The sequence below is a fragment of the Spinacia oleracea genome, chromosome 4 (assembly GCF_020520425.1).
Source record: "Spinacia oleracea cultivar Varoflay chromosome 4, BTI_SOV_V1, whole genome shotgun sequence".
Lineage (NCBI taxonomy): Eukaryota > Viridiplantae > Streptophyta > Magnoliopsida > Caryophyllales > Amaranthaceae > Spinacia > Spinacia oleracea.
In genome coordinates, this window is record NC_079490.1 from 121,304,756 (window position 1) to 121,328,337 (window position 23,582).

The following is a 23,582-nucleotide window of genomic DNA, read 5'->3' on the forward strand; positions in this document are numbered from 1 at the left end:
TTTTGTCATATGTATCATAACCTATCATATATAACATACATACCTGAAGGAGAAGCAACGTTTCCGTCCTTCTTCTCTTCCTTTAGTTTGGGGCAATCTCGCTTGTAATGACCAATTTCATTACAATTGAAGCATTGCGATGTAGATGGAGAACGGTCCTTCTTCATTTTCCTCTTGGAGGGCGCCACTTTCCCTCCTGGAGTAGATGGAGATGCACCCTCTCTTTGGATCTTCCCTGGAACCATTTTCTTGATTTTCTTACCCTTTACTTTTAGCGACACTTTCTTATCACTTACAAAGTCCAATTCATATTGATGAAGAAAATAAATTAGCTCACTAACAGTGTTTTCCCTTTTCTTGGAGAAATAGAGTAATTTGAATTTCTTATAACCAGGGTGAAGAGAATTCAGAAGTATTCCCGCAGCTACAGAATCTGGGAATGGTTCACCAAGTAACTCAAGGCGGTTGAGAAGCCCAACCATTTTCTTTATAAGAGTTCTAATTGGCGTTCCTTATGTCAGTTCAAGATCAATGACCCTTTCCCTTGCCTTTTGTCTTTCAACGTCAAAGCAACAACCCAGTGGAGCATTAAGCTTTAGATCCCCAAATGAATGTACCAATTCAAAGACATTTTGGTCGACATATTGACCACCATGTTGGAATCTACCACGACATATATCCCTAAGATGCCTTAGGAGTGCCCATGGCTCATATGCAATGAACCTTGCACTCCAATCCTTGGGGATTGAGCCAAGAATAAGATCCATCACTAGCGACATGTGGTTCGCCCACGCACAATGCTTTTCTGGAGTCATATCCTTTGAGTAAAAGCTGGGGATGGGATGGTCAACTACATATTCAATGTTGTTCCACCTGAGGACTTACCGAAGCTTCCTCTCCCAATCAAGAAAGTTTGATAGGTTCAATTTTACATCCAGAATTTCGGTTACTTTGAGTGTTGTTTTGATTACGGCCATTTGATTACTACATTTGAAAAGAATTTGCAATAAATAACCATCCATAACTTAATAAGTTTAAAATAAATGCTAGCATGCAATCATTAAAGCTATTAAACATTTTATTCATGCAAAAGCAAAAACATGGTCCAAAAATGAATGAAACGATTCCAAGAGCCTAAAAGTCCTAAATCCTTAAGCAGCTTTGGCATGTCTCAAGTATTTTAAGATTCTAGGTAAGCAAAACCTATTGCTAGTAATCTCCAAATTACTCTTGGTTAATAAATTAATACCATAACTTATCCCATTCCCAGAACATAATGCCATTGTTGTTTGAGTTGAAACCACAATCAACGTGCTCCTTTGGGACGCCTTACCATCTAAGTCAACTATATAGCACCTCGCTTTGGCGTAAACCTACTACGTTAGATCCTTAGATTTTTGTAAGTGCTTGATTTGGAAGGCAACTTTTGAACTCAATATTTCTTTGGACCTAGTTGTTTCTAGGTTGGTTTAATTATTTAGTGAACTAAATCTAATCAAGTCATACAAACAACATATTCATGCATAATATACATTCATTCAAGCACAATATATATATAGTGCATAAATAAATTGGTGAACTAGTATGGCCCAAAACTCTTGTCTTGAAGCATCCAATCTTCTTCACCATCTTGTTAGCTTGGAATCGTCTTGAAACTTCATTCAATGCTAACATAAAGTTATAAACTAGAAATACTTAAAATAATAAAATTACATCAAAATTTCAATGGTTCGCAGACCATATTTAATACTTTAAATTCAAAGATAAAACGGTTCGCAGACTGTAGGGGGGGTTTTTCTTCCGCCTTTTTGCAATGTGGTTATCCCCTACTGAAGGATTTTTGTTGTAATTTTGGATTTCGAAGGGGTCGCCACCAAACTGTTTTAAGGGACCCGTTTGGAAAGACAAAAAATGACTCTATTAGGATAAGGCACTGAATCTTAGAAACAGATGGGTGAGATCCGGGCAAGGGAACGAGATGCTTATTCCGCGAACCTTAGAAATATATTCAAATGCATGGCACAAAACATTTTCGAAAATACCCTAGTCATGACACTATGTGGGTTTGAATTTAGAACTTGCAGAAATAGAATTTCTACTTTTGTATTGTGACCACTTTGCTTTAAAGTTAATTCAAGGGAACCTAAGGCCGGTTTGTCCAAAAATTTTCTTTGTTAAGCGTGGTGTAACTTATCTTTTGTATTTAGCATGTGAGGTGATGAATGCAATAAACAAGTAAAAGCAATATCACAATAGAAAATAGATTCGTAATTAGTAAAATACATCACCACCTAGAAAGGGACTAGGTGGGAAACCACATTGCCTAGAGGGACTAGGCAAGTAAAGTTGCATGAATAGAAAGTGCGGAATTGAAAGGTGCAATATTTAAAGGCATTATTGAAATTGCAATATTGAAGTGCATAATCGAAAGGTGCGGTATTGAAATTGTATTATTGAATTTGAGATCTGAATGCCAAACAACTTCTTAAGAATAAGTGTGTCCGACACGGATTCAAGTCTAAAAAGCTCAACTTTAGGTCAAGTTGCTCAACCCAAAGTGTCTTAGATTTTGAACATAGAAATTGAACTTGAAATATTGAATATTGAATATTAAACTTGTATATTGAAATAAGGAGTCTTGAATCTCAAAGATTAGGTCTTTTAATGTTGAAAAGACTTCATCTTTGATATGCTCCAAGTATTGAAATGATTCTAGTTTAAGGAAGTGATTACAAACAACCTCAAACATCATTGAATCTTGGAATTTGGAAACTTGAACTTGTATATTGAAAAATGGAGTCTTGGTCAAAGATTAGACCTTTTATCATTGAAAAGGCCTCACCTTTGATTACTCCATGGTTTTAAAATGATTCTAGTTTAAGGAAGTGATTACAAAAACCTTAAACATCATTGAATCATGAAACTTTGAATTTGTATCATAGAAATTGTTGATTTTGTAAGAGTATGTGATTGTTGCAAGTGACACATTTAAGAATAAAAGTGCCAACCTTGCTAATCATTTTGAAATAGAAATCATGGAAACATTGTAGATTAGGATTGGGATTCGAAAATACCTAATTAGGTTTAGGCTAGAATTCCTCTTGGAGCTCCCAATTGCTTAGAATTTTGAGATTTGAATGAAGTTTTTTAAGAGTTTTGTATTTTAAATTTTGAGGAGCAATTTTTGTATTACGACGTTCAGATTGTATATTGCCTCCCTAAAATGCTGAAAATTAGGGGTTTAAATAGGAAAATGAAGGGCTGGAGTGGCACATAAGCTGCCAAACAAGGACGAAGATGCCGTTCTTGTGTTTGGCTTGTAGTGGGCGTACCTTAGTACGAATTGTACTTTGTTTGTCACGTAGTCTTGCTTGGGGATTAAGGAAGCTTGCGACTAAAAACTAGCCGTTTCCGGTTTTTTAAATCGGGTTTACGGGACGAGGCCCGGCTTGCTCGGTTTTGTGGGTCGGCGCCCGAATTTGGATTGCTTAGTGTCATTTCGACTGGAAAAGGCCTTGTAAAACCAATGGAGTGGTCCATCGGGTGAGATTGTACTTGTATTTTGAAATTGATTTTTGGAAATTGTATTTTGTACCGAGTTCCGTGATGGGAACGGTCTCGGGGTTTGGACTTTGGCTCTTGGATTTTGGAATGTATTCTAGCAATTGGGACTTCCGCACGGAGTTGTTCCAACAACATAACAAGGATAATGGTATCGTCATCATCCCAATGGGGATACACGATTTAGGTGTCTACACAGACCGTATTTAACTATCCTAGAATGGCCATACTAGTCACTTGGAGTACCTGCATTACATAAAATATACATATTCTATGCATTCACCCATTCGTATGCTAAAACGAATGACCCATATAATTATGCAAGTATCAGCAATTCCACTTTTATTTATATAAAGAAACATGAGATGCCAAAAGAACTCTAGAGAGAGAAAGAGAAAGAGAAAAAAAAGAAAACCTAAGAACCCTAAAGCCCCAGCCGCTCAACTGCATAGCAGTTCTTCCGTCCAACTGCATAGCAGTTCTTCAGTCTCCCCCTCTGATTTACTCTACCTTTCTTTCATAGAGTACCACAAACGTGCTCACCATTGTTGTACGATTGCCTCTGCTCGTCGAGTGTGGTTGAAGTTCTATGTTCAAAGATCTGATCGGAGGTCCTCCGTTGAGGGTGTCGAGTCGTGTCCACAACCGCATCCCTATCCGCACTCAGGTAAGTGCACTAACCCCTTTTTATTTGGCCAAAGATTAATTTCTATAAATTGGCCACCCCGTAATGAAATCTATGATGATTTTCACCATGCTCTTAGTGAGTTTACTCCTAATCTAAGATGGATTGTTTCGTATATTTGTCATGCAATCTATAAGCCTCCTTCTAGTACCGATTTTAATTGGTTGTTGTACTTATTTCTAGTTAATTATACATGTTCTTTGGGTTGGATTTATCTGATGGTTGTTACTGAAGAACACTCAATTTCTATGTTATTGCTCCTTACCAATTCCGTTCGTGCTCTAGTTGTCGGAACTTTATCTCTAAATTGGTCAATTTTTGTTGCTTATTTTTATGATCTAAATGAGTTTCTTCGACATACTATTTGGTCTTTGGTGTTTGATGTCAATGCCTCTTATGAGATCTCTTTTTTAATGTTATTAGGTGGCCTATTTATTTACTCATTACTATCTTTATTGCTCATGTTATTTACTGGAATGTGTCTGGTTCTTCCAATAATACATATGTTTGCCTCTCTATTTCCTTTAATGTTCGGATTGTCTTCAAATTGGTGTATCTGTTTATCCATATGTTTGGACTTTGTAAGATTTTCAAATATGCAATGTCTAGTTTTATTTTATGTTTCAATTTCGAATTGCCTAAGGGTTTACACCCTTATCGGAATCAAACAGGTTTCAACTCCAAGTTTATTAGTTGTAGTTCCCCACCTTTATTGGCTGAACAATAATTGCTTATGCGTGCATTACCTTTTATACCGCTTGGCTTGGAAGAGTATTTATGTGCATTATTGTAGACTAAATTCTTTTCCCAGTCTTTTTCATAAGTCTCGTTGTTACTATTGGATTTCTCCTTTAAAGAAATGTTATAATAAGATGAGTTTTTGGAACTCTAATGCAATATTGTGTTCTGAGGGTTTTACTTGTATTTTAATTACCTTTGGCCATGATCTTTTGTGGACTCTTGATTATCACTATGTTAAGGCCTGTTGTTGGCACTTGTCTAAGGATTTTTATCCTTATCGGAACCGGATATATACTCACATTTTTTACCTTCCAGACTCCTTCGACTTCAACAAACATGCTAGTCACAAGAATAGCAGTTGCTCTTCGAAACAATATTTTCAATATTTGCGTAATTTGGTTTTCTTTCCTTGTTGGTCATGTAATTATAATACGGACTGGACTTTGTTACGACACAAGATTTTTATTCTTTTATGGAACCGGATCTTAAGATCCGCATTGGAACTGTCTAAGGACTTATGTCCTTCCTGGAATCGGATTATTATATCCGCATATGAATTGCGTAAGGGTATCATTCCTTATTGGAAATGGTTTTTTAAATCGGGGGTTTGCATTTTAACCTGGGTGTCAAAATTCGTATATTTTTTGTTTAGAAACGTTAGTCTTTTTTGGAATAGGATTCAAAGATCCGCTTATGAACAACCTAAGGATGTAAATCTCCATTTCCTACCTAAGGATTTCATGAGTTTGATTACCAGCTCCTGGGTTGTGTCTAAGCTTGCGCCTTGGACCCCTCCTCGATCAATTGCTCCCTATATAGTGGACTGGTATTTGTTCTGTTGTTTAATCCAATCTTTTCTGCACATTTTTCTCAGCTGCATGGATGCTAGTTATGCTGTGCTGCAGCGCTTGCAAAGATGGTTCTGGTTTCCTTGCAGTTCGACAGTCACTACCTTTGGTGCTCTCTACTTAGTTATTGTTTCTGTCTCCTTGACTACCAATTCTTTTGGGCTTAAAGGGCCACTTGTATCTGGTTCTGTAAATTTTGTAGCTTTTGACTTTGTTTTAAAACATTGGAATCGGACTTTGATCCGCATGGAAATCTATGGGCTAAAGGCCTATGTCTTTTACATCTTTTATTCATGAAAATCCTCACATGGAATATTCAAGGTGGCAAAAAACTCCAAGCAATAGGTGACATTAATCACTATGTCACTACCTTTAAACCTGACATCTTAATTGTTCTTGAGACAATGACTTCTAGTACCACAAGCAAATATGTAACCAAAGGTTTCCGTTTTCAAAAAACTCTAATTAGTGATCCTATTAATCATAGTGGTGGTATCTGGGTCTGTTGGAACAATGACTCTATTCTAGTTCAAAACTGAAGGAAATAATGCCCTTGGTCCAAGTATGCATTCAATGATAAGTCTAATAAATGCGGTTCAGTATTAATTAACAAGTTAATAATTCAGTGAGATCAGGTGAGCTGAATGCCTAGCTAGAGGCCGCTTCAGTTCAAGTGGAATTAATGATATTAATCCACAGCTTACTCTTGACTGAACCCGTAGGGTCACACAAATAGTACGTAAACGGATCAAGTATTTAATGGCATTAAATACTCCATCTATGGATATTCGGAATCGACGGATCTTGGTTTCAGTGGGAGCTGAGATCGTCACAGGCAAGAAATGAATACTCCGGAAACGATGATATTGCCGGAAACGGAAATATGGACCGTATCGGAAATATAAATATTATCCAAGTCGTAGATGTTGCCGGAAACGGAAACATGGTACGTATCGGAAAATATTATCGGAAATAGAAATATTGCCGGAATCGGAAATATTACCGGAAACGGAAATATTGTCTGAATCGGAAATATTATCGGAATCGGAAAATAATTCCGGAAACGGAAATATTAAATATTTGTTCGAAACGGAAATTAATTCCGGAATCGGAATTGTTAAATATTGTTCGTATCGGAAATGAATTTCGGAAAATTAATCGGAAGCGCGTCGTACGAATTAGCATCGGACGAGCTTGCTAGACGAAGGCCCAGCACGAAGCCAGGCCCACGTCCAGCAAGGGAAACGCGCACCACAACACGCCAGCCCAAGGCTGCGCCAGGCCCACGGCAAGGCAGGCCCAGCGCGCGCCCAAGGCTGCGGCAGTCGTGGGCTGCGATGCTCGGGCTGTGCGCGCGCGCGCATGGCGCCCCTCGTGGGCTGCTGTGCGTGCGTGGGTGTTTGTGTTCACATACGAAACCTAAAACGTACAGGATTCGTTTAATGATTAAATTCCTAATTCTATTTGATAAATTAATTAAATAAGAGTTTCATTAGGATTCTAATTTAATTAATTCGTATCCTAATAGGATTCCAATTCTCTTTCCATACCCCTATAAATATGTTGCCTGGGTTCACAATTTATAACAAGTTTTCAAGTATTCAAAGTGAGTTTTTGAGAGAAAAATTCAGACACATTCCTTGCTTAAAAGTGCCGAAAATTATTAGTACCTTAAGGGCGATTCTAGTTGGTCAATCTTAAGGCGGATCCAGACGTGCTGTGGACTATCTACGGAGGGACGACACTTGGAGTCCTAAAGACTTGTTCTTGTTCGGTTCGGGCGCAGCTAGGGAAGGCACGCAACAAAGAGTATGCATCTAAACTATACTATATGGTTATGTGTAAATAATATGTATTCCTGGCTAAATGGTTTTTCCGCATGATTTATGAATTGTCATATGTATCATAACCTAACAGTGGTATCACGAGCCTCTTATTATTTTCATAATCTAAATTGCATGAACATGGTTAAATATTACAAATTTGCAAGAATTAAAAGGGGTGATTAATTTTCGTAATTGTTAATTAATTGCAAATTGCGTTTATTTAATTATACGTACGCAGTTTTTCGGCAGTTTCTTCGTTACTCATCCAAATCGAGTGATTTTTGTGTCAATTCCACATGTAAAAGGCATTCTAAAATTTTGACAAAACTAGTATTTTTTTGCCGAACCCAGAATTCTCAAATTCGAAGCCTAATTATGACTTTTCGAAGGTTTTAGTTTTTCGAATGCAAAATTTCGTAAATTTAAGATGTTAAATTAAATATTTGCGATTCTTGTTGATAAATCTTGAATTTTTGATTGACCTACTGTATACGTTTAACAAGTTTGAATGCCTAGCCTTGTTAATTATGCAATCTAATTTGTAATTATGATTAATTTGTTGAAAATTAGAATAATTTAGAATTAATTTGATTTTCATAATTAATTATAATTTAATTAGATACCTATGATTAAAAACCACCATAAAAAATTGTAAATTTATGATAAATTTTAAATTTTTATGACCTAGACTTGAATCCATGTTAATCGGAAATCAATTGAATAATAAATTTTCGATTTTTCGCCCTAAAATTATGAAATTAATATTAATTTATTTGTCATTAATTTTAAATATAAATTTTTTAAATTTTATGCGATTCGTTCATATAACTTGCACGCACAAAGCAATGGATGCTACGTGTTACCCTTAAGGGGTGTTGTATAGTGCGGGCATGCGACGACGAGCAAGGGAGCTCGTCGCCCATGCGGCACGAATGCAATGAGCAAGGGCATGGTGCACGAGCACAAGGCAGCAGCCCTGCCTTGTGTCGTGGGCTACGAGCAATGGACGAATGGGCATGGGCGAAGTAAGGCACGGCAGTCGCGTGTGGGCAGCAAGCGAGCTGCGCCACAACGCACACTGCCTCGCGCAAGCGCGCGCAGCCTCGCGCGCAGCGAGCGCAAGCTCGCGTGCCACGAGTGCTGCACCCAGCGTCGATGCCTCGCGCAGCGAGCGCTGGCTCGCACAAGCGAGCGCTGGCGAGCGCGCGCAGCAAGCGCTGGCTCGCATCAAGCGAGCGCTGGCGAGCGCGCACAGCGAGCGCTGGCGAGCGCGCACAGCGAGCGCTGGCGAGCGCGCACAGCGAGCGCTGGCGAGCGCGCACAGCGAGCGCTGGCGAGCGCGCACATCGAGCGCTGGCGAGCGCGCACAGCGAGGGATGGCTCGCGTGCATCGAGCGCTGGCGCGCGCGCAGCGAGCACCAACTCGCGCGATTGCTTGCGAAGGGTAGAAGCAGCAGCTATGCGACGCAGCGCATGGGCTGCGCGCACATGGCCAGCGATGGCTGTGTGCGTGTGGCCCATGGGCGTGCGATGCGTAGGGTGTTTGCGTTGCGATTAGATCGTTTTGAATGTTTAATTTGAAATTTTCAGTTTACGTAATTTTAATTAATTTTAAAATTAATAATTTAAATTATTTTCTTGGATTTTAATTTTGAATATTGTAATTATAATAAATTTTATTTATTCTAATTATTTTACTAAAATTAAAATCATGAATTAATTTAAATACGACTGAAATTAAATTAAACTTTTTTGGATTCAATTATAAATTTATATGAGCTTTAAATTTTAATTAAATTTGTATGTTTCCGGTTAGACTAGAAATACATTTTTATGTTTAAAATTAGTAAAGCATATGAATTTATTGGTTTGAGTGGGAGCCCTTTTAGTCATAAACTCTTGATTAGGTCTACAAATCCTTAAGGTTAAAACAACTTGATTAGAATTAATAAGGACTGAATAATTGGTAGATTATTGGTGCCCTTGATTAATTGCTGCAAATGTTTACGTGATGCATAATGTGTTTTACTAACCAGCTATGTGGGCCATTCATGATAATGAATGGGTGAATGGTATATATTGTATATGTACTGTTTTGCAGGTTATGAAGTGACTAGTATGGCCCAAATAGGATAGAAAATATGGTCTGCGTACCATTAATTTGAATGTAATTGGTCTAAAGTACCAAAGTTGTTTTTCAATTCAAATATGGTCTGCGTACCATCAAATAGTTGTAATTAGTTTTAATTATAGCTTATCCTATTTGAAGAAAATGGTGCCTCCCACGGAGATTTTCAAGACGGACTTTGAAGTTAAAGCTTCAAGATGAAGTCGGGCCATACTAGATCACATTTATCTTATGCATGTTTTAAGTTATTTATTGCTTTTAAATATGTCTTAAAATGCATGAGATCAAAAGCTTGATTATGTTGCATGATTAAGGATTTTAGTTCACTTAAAATCTAACCAACATAGTAAGAGCCTTAAGTTCCAAACTTAAAAATTGAGTTAAAAGGTGCCATGCCAAAATATACACTTGCTTGGATATCCTTTACATCAATCTAGTAATAGTTTTCGCTCAGCGAGGTGTTACTTATTGGTCCTAAAGGGGCAAGGTACACAAATAATTGTGAGTACATGTTAGTTTTGGTGAAACTCAACGATATAAGTAAGGAGTCCTTTTATGTCGTGGCAAAATCGATAGGTTTACCTAATAAGTTCTTAGACGTACCTATCAACCAAGAATAGTTTCTAGACTATTAGCAAAAGGCTTTTTCTTACCTAAGATGTTTTAGGATTAAGTCGACAAACTGTGCTTAGTTCTTCAATGATTTTAGGATCTTGGAATCATTTTATTCACACCTGCCGGAACACATAACTTGAATAAAATGCTTAATAAACATTGAATTATGCATGTATGCTAGAATTTAAGTTTATTAAGAGAAACTGTGAATGGTTATTTATTTGTTTATTCTTTTCAATTGTAGTTTTTAATATGGCAAACAACAATCAAAACATCATTATAGGTTCTGAACTTATGGTCAAGCTGAACCTGGCAAATTTTCTTGAATGGGAAGCTAAGCTAGTTGAAATAGTCAAACTCAATGGACTTGAGTATGTACTGTCACATCCCATGCCAAGCTACTATGCCAGAGACATGACCCCTGAGAGATTTTACGCCTGGGATGCGGATCTCAAAAAAGTTATGAGTCTCATGCTGAACAATATCCCTGATGATTGGGCTAGAAGGTTTGTAGCCTATGAACCTTTTACGCTCATCAAGAATCTGAGGGATATCTGTCGTGGAAGCACGGAGGACAGGGACCTGAACGTCCATGAGTTGATTGAATCAATGTCTGGTCTAAAGGTTAGTTCTCCCAACAGGTGTTATAGGATGGAAGTCCAAGAAACACATGTTCAGCTCCTTCACACTAAACAGAGGGTAGGCGTCCCACTGAGGTTCCATGTGGATCTTATGCGTTCATACTTTGATCGCCTAAGTCTACTAGGAACACTAATAAGCGAAAGGATGGCAGTCTCTATCTTGCTCAATTCACTACACAGTGGGTTTGGTCGCTTCAAGCAACTATACCTAAGTGAACCAAGAGAAGAAACAGTTGCAGAATTTGTTCACCTTGTCAGAAAGGCTGAAATAATACTGGACTGTGAAGCCAAAGATTTACTCAAGGCTAGAAGGAGACCGTTCAAGAAAGGTGGAAAGTCCAAGGGCAATGATAAATCAAAGCAGGACAAATCCACATCAAGCTGTCTTTATTGTGATGGAATAGGCCATTACAAAAGAGAATGTCCAAAGCTAAAGGAAGATCAGAAGAACGGAACAGTCGTTCCATCTTCAGGTATTTTCGTTATAGACTGTATACTTGCTAATTCAACTTCTTGGGTATTAGATACAGGTTGTGGCTCACACTTATGTTCCAATCCACAGGGACTAAGAAGAAGTAGAAAGTTAAGCAAGGGTGAAGTCGACCTACGAGTGGGAAATGGAGCACGGATTGCTGCATTAGCTGTAGGAACTTACTATTTGTCGTTGCCCTCCGGGCTAGTTTTGGAACTGGAAGAATGTTTCCATGTTCCAAGTCTTACTAAAAACATCATTTCAGTTTCTTGCTTAGATGCTAAGGGATTTTCCTTTTTTAATAAAAGACAATAGTTGTTCGTTTTATTTTAAAGAGATGTTTTATGGATCTGCTAGATTAGTCAATGGACTTTATTTATTAGATCACGACAAACAAGTATATAACATAAATACCAAAAAGGCCAAAAAGGATGATTCAGATCTCACCTATCTGTGGCATTGTCGATTAGGCCATATAAACTTGAAACGCTTAGAAAGACTTCAAAAGGAAGGAATTCTAGAACCATTTGACTTAGAGGATTATGGTAAATGCGAATCATGTTTACTTGGCAAAATGACAAAGCAACCTTTCTCCAAAGTTGGAGAAAGAGCAAATGAACTATTGGGTTTAATCCATACAGATGTATGTGGACCAATGAGTACAAATGCTAGAGGTGGTTTCAGCTACTTTATCACTTTCACTGATGACTTCAGTAGATATGGTTATGTCTACCTAATGAAGCATAAGTCTGAATCCTTTGACAAATTCAAGGAATTTCAGAGTGAAGTAGAGAATCAATTAGGCAAGAAGATTAAGGCACTGCGGTCTGATAGAGGCGGTGAATATCTGAGCTATGAATTTGATGACCATCTGAAAGAATGTGGAATTCTATCAGAATTGACTCCTCCAGGAACACCACATTGGAACGGTGTGTCGGAATGGAGGAACAGAACCTTGCTAGACATGGTCAGGTCAATGATGGGTCAGGCCAAACTTCCATTAGAATTTTGGGGACATGCACTAAATACAGCTGCACTCACTATAAATAGAGCTCCGTCTAAAGCTGTCGAAAAGACTCCATACGAATTATGGTTTGGAAAGCCTCCAAATGTGTCTTTTCTTAAGATTTGGGGATGTGAAGTATACGTCAAACGATTAATTTCAAACAAACTTCATCCAAAATCTGACAAATGTATCCTTGTGGGCTATCCAAAGGAAACAAAGGGGTATTACTTCTACAATACATCTGAGAACAAGGTGTTTGTTGCTCGAGATGGTGTCTTTTTGGAGAAAGATCACATTTCCAAAATGACAAGTGGGAGAAAAGTAGACCTCGAAGAAATTCGAGTCGAACAACAAACTCTAGAGAATGCTCAAGATGACATTCAGGATGAAACTCAGAGATCTTTAGAAGAATCTGGTGAGAATCATGGTCAAACTAGAAATGTTACCCCGCGTAGATCGCAAAGATATAGATCTCAACCGGAAAGGTACTTAGGTATTTTGACGAATGAGAGCTATGAGGTTATATTACTTGAAAGTGATGAACCTGCGACTGACAAACAAGCTATGACGAGCCCTAGCTCCAAGCAATGGCAAGAAGCCATGCAATCTGAATTAGACTCCATGTCTGAAAACCAAGTATGGGATTTGGTCGATTTGCCAGATGGCTACCAAGCCATTGGAAGCAAATGGGTTTTCAAACTGAAAAAGGACAAGGATGGGAAACTTGAAGTTTTCAAAGCTAGATTGGTTGCAAAAGGTTACAGGCAAGTCCACGGTGTGGATTACGATGAAACCTTTTCACCAGTTGCAATGCTAAAGTCTATTCGGATAATGTTAGCAATCGCTGCATATTACGATTATGAAATATGGCAGATGGATGTCAAAACTGCTTTCTTAAACGGCATTTTAACAGAAACTGTGTTTATGACACAGCCTGAAGGTTTTGAGGATCCAAAGAATGCTAAAAAGGTATGCAAGCTAAAGAAGTCAATCTACGGATTGAAGCAGGCATCCAGGAGCTGGAATATACGTTTTGATGAAGCAGTCAGTGACTTTGGTTTCATCAAGAACGCAGACGAATCTTGTGTATACAAGAAGGTCAGTGGGAGCAAAATTGCTTTCCTAGTATTATATGTCGACGACATATTACTTATCGGAAATGACGTTCCTATGTTGAACTCTGTCAAGATTTGGCTTGGGAAATGTTTTTCGATGAAAGATCTAGGAGAAGCACAGTACATATTGGGCATCAAGATTTACAGAAATAGATCTAAAAGGATGATTGGACTTAGTCAAAGCACTTATATCAATAAGGTGCTTGATAGGTTCAAGATGGCGGACTCCAAGCGAGGCTACCTACCCATGTCTCATGGAATGACTCTAAGCAAGACTCAGTGCCCAAAAACACTTGATGAGCGTAGACGAATTAATGGGATTCCATATGCATCATTGATTGGTTCAATAATGTATGCTATGATATGTACACGCCCGGATGTTGCGTATGCACTCAGTGCTACGAGCAGATACCAATCAGACCCAGGGGAGGCGCATTGGACTGCTGCCAAGAATATTCTGAAGTACCTGAAAAGGCACAAAGATGACTTCCTGGTCTATGGTGGAGATGATGAATTAATTGTTAAAGGCTATACGGACGCAAGTTTCCAAACCGACAAAGATGATTTCAGATCACAGTCTGGGTTTGTCTTCTGCCTCAACGGAGGAGCAGTAAGCTGGAAAAGTGCTAAGCAAAGCACCATTGCGGATTCTACAACTGAAGCGGAGTACATTGCTGCACATGAAGCAGCAAAGGAAGCTATATGGCTAAGGAAGTTCATAGGTGAACTTGGTGTAGTCCCCTCCATTAAAGGACCAATAGCTCTGTATTGTGATAATAACGGAGCTATTGCACAGGCAAAGGAGCCTAGACACCACCAGAGAGTCAAGCATGTACTTCGTAGATTTCACCTTCTACGAGAGTTCGTTGAAAGAAAAGAAGTCGAGATAAGAAAAATTGAAACTGATGACAACATATCAGATCCATTGACTAAACCTCTGCCGCAGGCGAAGCACAACTCGCACACTGCAGCTATGGGAATCAAGCATATTGGAGAATGGCTTTGATGTCTCTGTTTAATGTTTTAAAGAGTTTAAATCTTTGTAAAACATTATTGGTTAATCATTCACAATAAATGAAAAGAATTCATTTTTCCATTTAATTTGTGGTTTATTAAATGATGAGTCCCTTCAATTTGACGATATATTCAAGATAGACTGTCAGGACCAGTCCTGTGACTAAGAAATGTCTATCAAGTGAACTTGAATGTCAAAGGTTGAAAATGGTCCCTAGTCGGAGTTTTCTATAAAATTGGACGCATAGAAAACGTTAGACGATTAGAATGCAAGATGACTAGTAGTTCTGTTTCTTGAACTATGTGGACATGGCAATGTCATAATCATTTGCATAGATACTTACTTTGTGAAGACTAGTATCGGACAAGACCTATGAAACTTTATTGTAAGAGATGAAAATCTGTCATAAGTAAATTTCATTAAAATTATTAGACACTAAATCCTCAATACCTGAGTGATTTGAGATTAGTTGTTTGAGAACTGGTTGCTTTGACGTTGACCAACCGTCGCACCGTAAAAGGAGGCTATAAAGGCAACGCTCAGGTAATCACCTATCAAACGAAGTCTAATCTCAAGATCGCAAGATTGGGATTGTCCTCCCATAAATCGGGATGAGATGCTTAAAAGTTGTACAAGGCCACTCGGAGAGCTAGAAACTGTGAAATGCATGGCCGTGCTCGGATGAATCATAGGCTATGATTATCTGTTTATTTGATCAGTTGAACTCTGAAACCGAGGAACACCTCTGGACATAATAAGGATGACAACTCTTACCTTATGTTCAAGAGCAAGCATCGAGCGACAAAGGAATTAGGAAATGCACACTTGTCCCTAAGGACAAGTGGGAGAGTGAAGGAAATAATGCCCATGGTCCAAGTATGCATTCAATGATAAGTCTAATAAATGCGGTTCAGTATTAATTAACAAGTTAATAATTCAGTGAGATCAAGTGAGCTGAATGCCTAGCTAGAGGCCGCTTCAGTTCAAGTGGAATTAATGATATTAATCCACAGATTACTCTTGACTGAACCCGTAGGGTCACACAAATAGTACGTAAACGGATCAAGTATTTAATGGCATTAAATACTCCATCTATGGATATTCGGAATCGACGGATCTTGGTTTCAGTGGGAGCTGAGATCGTCACAGGCAAGAAATGAATACTCCGGAAACGATGATATTGCCGGAAACGGAAATGTGGATCGTATCGGAAATATAAATATTATCCAAGTCGTAGATGTTGCCGGAAACGGAAACATGGTACGTATCGGAAAATATTATCGGAAATAGAAATATTGCCGGAATCGGAAATATTGCCGGAAACGGAAATATTGTCTGAATCGGAAATATTATCGGAATCGGAAAATAATTTCGGAAACGGAAATATTAAATATTTGTTCGAAACGGAAATTAATTCCGGAATCGGAAATGTTAAATATTGTTCGTATCGGAAATGAATTTCGGAAAATTAATCGGAAGCGCGTCGTACGAATTAGCATCGGACGAGCTTGCTAGACGAAGGCCCAGCACGAAGCCAGGCCCACGTCCAGCAAGGGAAACGCGCGCCACAACACGCCAGCCCAAGGCTGCGCCAGGCCCACCGCAAGGCAGGCCCAGCGCGCGCCCAAGGCTACGGCAGTCGTGGGCTGCGATGCTCGGGCTGTGCGCGCGCGCGCATGGCGCCCCTCGTGGGCTGCTGTGCGTGCGTGGGTGTTTGTGTTCACATACGAAACCTAAAACGTACAGGATTCGTTTAATGATTAAATTCCTAATTCTATTTGATAAATTAATTAAATAAGAGTTTCATTAGGATTCTAATTTAATTAATTCGTATCCTAATAGGATTCCAATTCTCTTTCCATACCCCTATAAATATGTTGCCTGGGTTCACAATTTATAACAAGTTTTCAAGTATTCAAAGTGAGTTTTTGAGAGAAAAATTCAGACACATTCCTTGCTTAAAAGTGCCGAAAATTATTAGTACCTTAAGGGCGATTCTAGTTGGTCAATCTTAAGGCGGATCCGGACGTGCTGTGGACTATCTACGGAGGGACGACACTTGGAGTCCTAAAGACTTGTTCTTGTTCGGTTCGGGCGCAGCTAGGGAAGGCACGCAACAAAGAGTATGCATCTAAACTATGCTATATGGTTATGTGTAAATAATATGTATTCGTGGCTAAATGGTTTTTCCGCATGATTTATGAATTGTCATATGTATCATAACCTAACGAAAACTATACTCTAGTTGATAGATGTGCCCAACTTAATGTTTTGTATAAGCCAACCAACAAGCAAATACTAGTCTCAGGTGCTTATTTCCCAGCACAAAGCATAGATAAAGATCCCTTCTGGGAAACAATGTCAACCTTCTATGAGAATGTACATCTACCATGGATTCTCGTAGGTGATTTTAATGAACTATTACACCCTATGGATAAAATAGGGGGTAACCCAGTTGCTCCCAACCAATGTCAGAGACTCACACGTTTCTTTACGCGTACGGATTCCTCGGATATTGCTTGTCTCCAACAAGCCTTTTCCTGGAAATCGCAATCCCACCCCGGGCTTTATCAACGCTTAGATAGAGCTGTTGCGAGCAATAGCTTTTTTGACAAATTTCCCAACTCATCAGTAAAATACGGTACATTCACAAGTTCAGATCATGCTCCGATGTTCTTTGACACCAACTCAGGGGCATTACCGATAAATAGAATGTTTAGATTTCAAAACTCTTGGACCTTAGAAGAAGAACCAGTCAAAATCATTAAAGCTAAATGGAACACTAATATCCAAGGATCGAGATTTTTCCGAATAAAATCTACATTAGTAGGCATCAAATCTGGTTTAAAAATATGGGCTAAGCATAAGTATACTTTCAAAACTACTCAACTTATAATAAATGCGGATAAAATTCAAGAACTTGAGGATAAGTTGGTAGCTCAACCTTTCAACCCTATATGGCAAAATCACCTTCATAGAATGCTCAAGCAACGGGAGAAAATCCTGATGCATAGGCAACACACCTGGAAGAATTCAGCAAAGAAAACCTGGTTAAACCAAGGAGATAGAAATACTAGATTTTTTCATCAAATTATGAAACATAGAGCTGTCAGGAACCACATATACAGACTAAGAAATTCTGGAAATCAATGGGAGGAGGGACAAGATAATGTTTAGAAAATTCTGCATGCCTCTTTCAAGGATAGGTTCAAATCTGCTGTGCAGAATGGACGAACTATCAACTTAGATTTTTTACCCCACTTTGTGACCGATTCGGAAGTGGAAAGTCTCATTGCCCCCTTCTCAGATGAAGAAATAAAGGATAGTTTTTTCAGTATGAACCCACTTAAGGCACCAGGGTCGGATGGTTTCGGGCCTAAATTTTATCAAGCATATTGGAAAATCATAGGTACTGAAGTGACAACCGCGGTCAAGAGTTTTTTCTCTCACGGAAAACTACCCCCCTTTTTGAACCATACCCTCATTGCTTTAATTCCAAAAAATGAAAATCCAGAAAATCCTAATCATTTTCGACCTATTAGCCTGTGCAATACCATATACAAGGCCATTTCTAAACTTCTGGTATCACGGCTAAGCCCTATTCTGCAACAGGCGCACATCAGCCCTTTCCAAAATGCTTTCACCCCAGGGAGATCAATTCATGATAATCTCCTGTTAGTGCAAGAAATACTAAATGTTTTTAAAAAATCTAAGTCTAAAATAGGTTGGTGTGCCCTTAAGCTGGACATGGAAAAGGCATATGATAGGATTGAATGGGATTTTCTTTGGGCAGCTTTAGATAAAATGGGGTTTCCCGTAAAATGGATCAACTGGGTTAAAGCTTGTGTAACTACTGTCTCTTTTTCTATTAAAGTTAACAATGCGACTACTGATATATTTACCCCGTCCAGGGGGTTAAGGCAAGGAGACCCTTTGTCACCGTATCTATTTATTATATGCATGGAAGTCTTTATCATTATGTTAAACAAAATTAGTGCCAATCCCAGCATGGGTTTGGGTTTTAAAGTGGCACCCCAAACTTCCAGAATTCCCTGCCTCATGTTTGCGGATGACAGTTTATTACTTTGTAAAGCCACTAACTCCGCATGTCAAAACCTTTTAAAAGTTATTTCCGACTTCTGTAAGCTATCAGGCCAACTTGTGAACTTTCACAAATCTGCAATTATATTCTCCAAGAACATCACTCACACTAAGAGAGACTCCTTAGCTAGTATTTTTAACATGACTAAATCTGCGGCGCTTGGTAGATACTTAGGTGCCCACTTCTCGAGTTTCACCCCTACTAGAGCAGATTTTTTACGTATAATGCAAAAAAATGAAAGTCGTATCAATTCTTGGCAAGCCAATTTTCTCTCCAAAGCTGGAAGAACGACTCTTATTCAAAGCAATCTAGAGGCCCTTCCCTCCTATATCTGCTCATCTTTTCTTTTGCCTCGGAAAACTTGCCTTCAGCTAGATGGCATCCACCGACAATTTTTCCGGAATCAATCCCAGCTAGGCAAAGCTCTCCCACTCATCGCCTGGAAAAAAGTCTGTCAACCTAAGGATCAAGGTGGGTTAGGACTAAGAAGAACTTACCCCTTGAATAGAGCATTCATTGCTAAATTAGGCTGGAAAATTCTTACGGACGAAAATAACCTCAGGGTTAAAATAATGAGGAAAAAATATCTTCAGAATAACAACTCCTTTTTTACTTGCAAAAAGAAAGCAAGAGATTCGCTTGTTTGGAATCAAATCCTGAACCAACGAGAAATTCTACGTAAAGGAATAAGATGGAAACTAGGAAATGACAAGTCTATTAGCTTTTGGCAAGATAACTGGATTGGACAATATGCACTAAAAGATCTCCCTGATATTGCCCAAAATGTTAGCAATGATGACTCTACAGTAGCTCAATTCATAGATGACAGGAAAAATTGGAACATAGAAAAACTCTCTTCTGTACTCCCACCTGATATCGTCCTTAAAATAAAAGGAATTCCCATTCCCGTTACCGACTTACCGGATAATCCTATTTGGGGATGTAAAAACTCGGGGGAGTTCTCCTAAAATCGGCTACATGGTTAGCTCATGATCTCCCCGCCTCAAGCGAGAAATGGAAATTCAATTGGATCTGGAAGCTTGATATAGCTCCAAAACTGAAAGTGTTTCTATGGCAAATCTGCCACAAAAGTATCCCAGTTAAAGAAGTTCTCTTCAAAAGGAAAGTGATACCCTCTAGCTGCTGCCCAAGATGTAATCTCTGCAGTGAATCGATTGATCATCTCTTCCTCACTTGTGAGCATTCAAGAAATGTTTGGTCACATGGATTAGCTAAAAACTGGTTAGAATGTACGTTTCCTATGACAGATTTTTTCAAAACGATAGACTACCTTAGACGCTACCAGAATGTGCTCCGTAAATTCATTTACTTATGTTGGACAATTTGGAAAGAACGGAATGCTCTGGTCTTCTCTAATACCAACGTTTCACCTTGTCGATGCTACTTTAAAGCCTACAATGCGTTCAAAGAATGGGAGCTCAGGCTTCTTATGGATTCTCATCAGCTTAAAGGTACCCCCTTCACCACCTCTCTTCTCCCAGGCAACCAACCAACCACCTCCCCACCCATTCTGGTTAGGTGGTTTCCGCCCCCTACGGGCGCCTTCAAACTCAACTTTGACGGATCATGCAAGTCTTCATCAGCAGCAGCAGGAATCATTATCAGAGATAGTAATGGGAAAACAATGTTAGCCAAATCTTTCAATCTTGGTAAAACACAAGTATTCATGGCAGAAGCGATGGCTCTTCATAAAGGCATTCAAGAGGCTATCTATCTAGGTATCAAGGACATTTACATTGAAGGTGATAATCTACTTATCATTAATTCTCTGAAAGGTACTTGGAAAGTCCCATGGAAACTTCATAACATCATTCAGGATAGCAAGACTCTCCTTCGGCAATTTAATACGGTTCACACTCAACATGTTTTTCGAGAGGCAAACAGAGCAGCAGATTGGATTGCGAATGTAGGTCACCTCATTGTCGAGCCTATGTATATTACTCCTAGCTCTAGCCCGAAATTAGAAGATATTGTAAACAGTGATTACTTAGGATTTACCCTCGTGCAGAGGGGATCCTAAGTTTTCTTTTTCTTACCTTTATAAAAAAAAAATATATAATTATGCAAGTATTTACGTGAATTAATTAAAATTCACGTTCACATAAACGCTTCCTAAAAGATTAATCAATTTCCAAATTATTAATCCTTAGACTTTATTCTAATTAAAATTTAATTTAATTAAAATAATGCGACCTACAAATTAAAATAATTATTTCATTTTTAATTTCATTTAGCGGCTCCCACTCAAACCATTAATTATTTCGGATATTTAATTATTTAAATATTAAATTAAACTCACGGCCCGGCCTAAGTTAAATAAAATAATTATTAATTGTCCCGTTAGCCAATTTTAATGCAAACATAAAATTCAAGCCCAACAAAACAAAAAAAAAATTGTTCGAGTGCAATGCGGGCTAGGCTTGCGCCCAGCCCAGCAATGCACGCTGCTGTGTGGCCTACGAAGCACACAAGCAGCTACCCATGCCCCCGTAGCCAACGCCCTATGTACCGCAGCTCTCGCTGCTGTGTGCTGCTTACTGTGCTCGACGCTGCGCAAGGCAAGGCAACCCTTGCTTGCTCGCAGCTCGCAAGCCAAGGCGTGCCTACCTTGCTTGCCCCTTCCCTCGCCCAGCGCGTGCGGCACGCAGCACGCTTGCTGCGGCTCGGCATAGGCGTGGTAGCCCGCATGGATCGACGAGCCACACGTCCACCCCACCCTTGTGTTCGTTCCTACGGACCAACTAATTAAAAAAAAATTAATTTCACGAACATTTGCATTAAGTTATTTTTCACAAAATTTACGATTTTTATTTTCGAAAAATAACGACTTTACGATTTAATTAATTTTTAACAACAATCCAATTTCGTTAAAATTATTAAATCTAGGCTAAAATTATTCGAATTTTAAGAACGAACAATTTCAACTAAAAATTTGAACTTTTAAACAATAGAATCTAAAACTTTAAATCGTTCTAAACATTTAAATTTCAGATTTTTACGAGTTTGGTTTAAGTGTCGATTAAAATTAACAAATCTAATCAAAATTTTAATCCAATAATTTTTTAAAAACTTCCACTTTACATGAAACTATATTCCCTTTCCCAATTAACCAAATTACTAGATCGAAATTATTTAAAAAATCAATTAGCGATCTAAAATTTACGAATTTGAGGAAAGCAAAATTAGAGTTTATGCTTAATAAAAACGGCTGAAATGTTTACCATGATTATAGAATATACCCAACAGCATTGTGTCAAAGTTTCAATCAATTCCGAGTAGTTTAGGTCGACCAATTAATTGAAAAACTTTCCGAATTTATTAATTTTAACACTAAAATTAACAAAAACGCCCAAAAACACATACTTCGAAGCCTGTTTTTGAAATTCCGTTCTCATGAGTTGATCTTAGAAAATCGTTTTCAATCAGATTATGGTTAAAAAAGTTAAAATTTCAACAATTTTTGAATTCAGAACTGCTTCCTGCGATAAATCCAATAACCCAGAAACATTCGAATTTTTTTCGAAAAATACAAGAAAATTCGACAAAAGCAAAAACAATAATTCATGCTAAAAAATGCTTTGAATACATAAGGCTCATGATACCACTGTAGGGGAATACAGTTAAACATATATAACATGGGCGGAACATCCCCAAAGTCAGGAAATATGTATAAACACTACTACAAAATCCCTGTTTTGTCGACGTACTGTGCTCGGCGCTGGGGTAAAGGCGTTAGCACATTATTATATTTTGCGTGCTTTGACGACGCCTTTAGGCGCCATCAATTATCTCGTCTGCTTTCCGCATTGAGATATTTACCATATTGCTAATTCTAACGCACATGCCCTTCACGTGTGCTCTTCAACCCGCGAGTTCATTTAGGGAAACCAACCCTACTCTGACTCTCTCTCTCAGTTCTAACCCTAACCGTTTTCGGCCCTGTTTGGCAATTGGCTGTTGGCTGTTGGCTGTCGTCTGTTTTACTTGGCTGGTTTGACTGGCTGTTCAAGTTGGTTGCTTTTGTTGGCTGTTTGACTATGGATTGGTTACAAATGTGTTAGGTAAAATCAGTTGTTGGCTGTTGGCTGTAGCTATGTAAAATGACATTTAAGGACATTTAATGTCTTTTATTCATTTTTCAATACATATTGTGTATTGTGTACGTAGTAAAACGTAATTACAAATAAATAAATATACATTAAAAATAAATTAATTTTTGCAATAGTATTAATAAATTATTATTTTAATTAATAATTCCGGAGTAATAATCAATGATTAATAATTAATAATTAATAATAATTAAATTAATAATAATTAATAATTAATAATTTATTAATTAATCATTAATAATTAATGATTAATTATTAATTAGTTATTCACTTTTAGTTATTAGTCATTAATTAATACTCCGTAATTATTAATTATTAATTATTAATTATTAATTATTAATTATTAATTATTAATTATTAATTATTAATTATTAATTATTAATTATTAATTATTAATTATTAATTATTAATTATTAATTATTAATTATTAATTATTAATTATTAATTATTAATTATTAATTATTAATTATTAATTATTAATTATTAATTATTAATTATTAATTATTAATTATTAATTATTAATTATTAATTATTAATTATTAATTATTAATTATTAATTATTAATTATTAATTATTAATTATTAATTATTAATTATTAATTATTAATTATTAATTATTAATTATTAATTATTAATTATTAATTATTAATTATTAATTATTAATTATTAATTATTAATTATTAATTATTAATTATTAA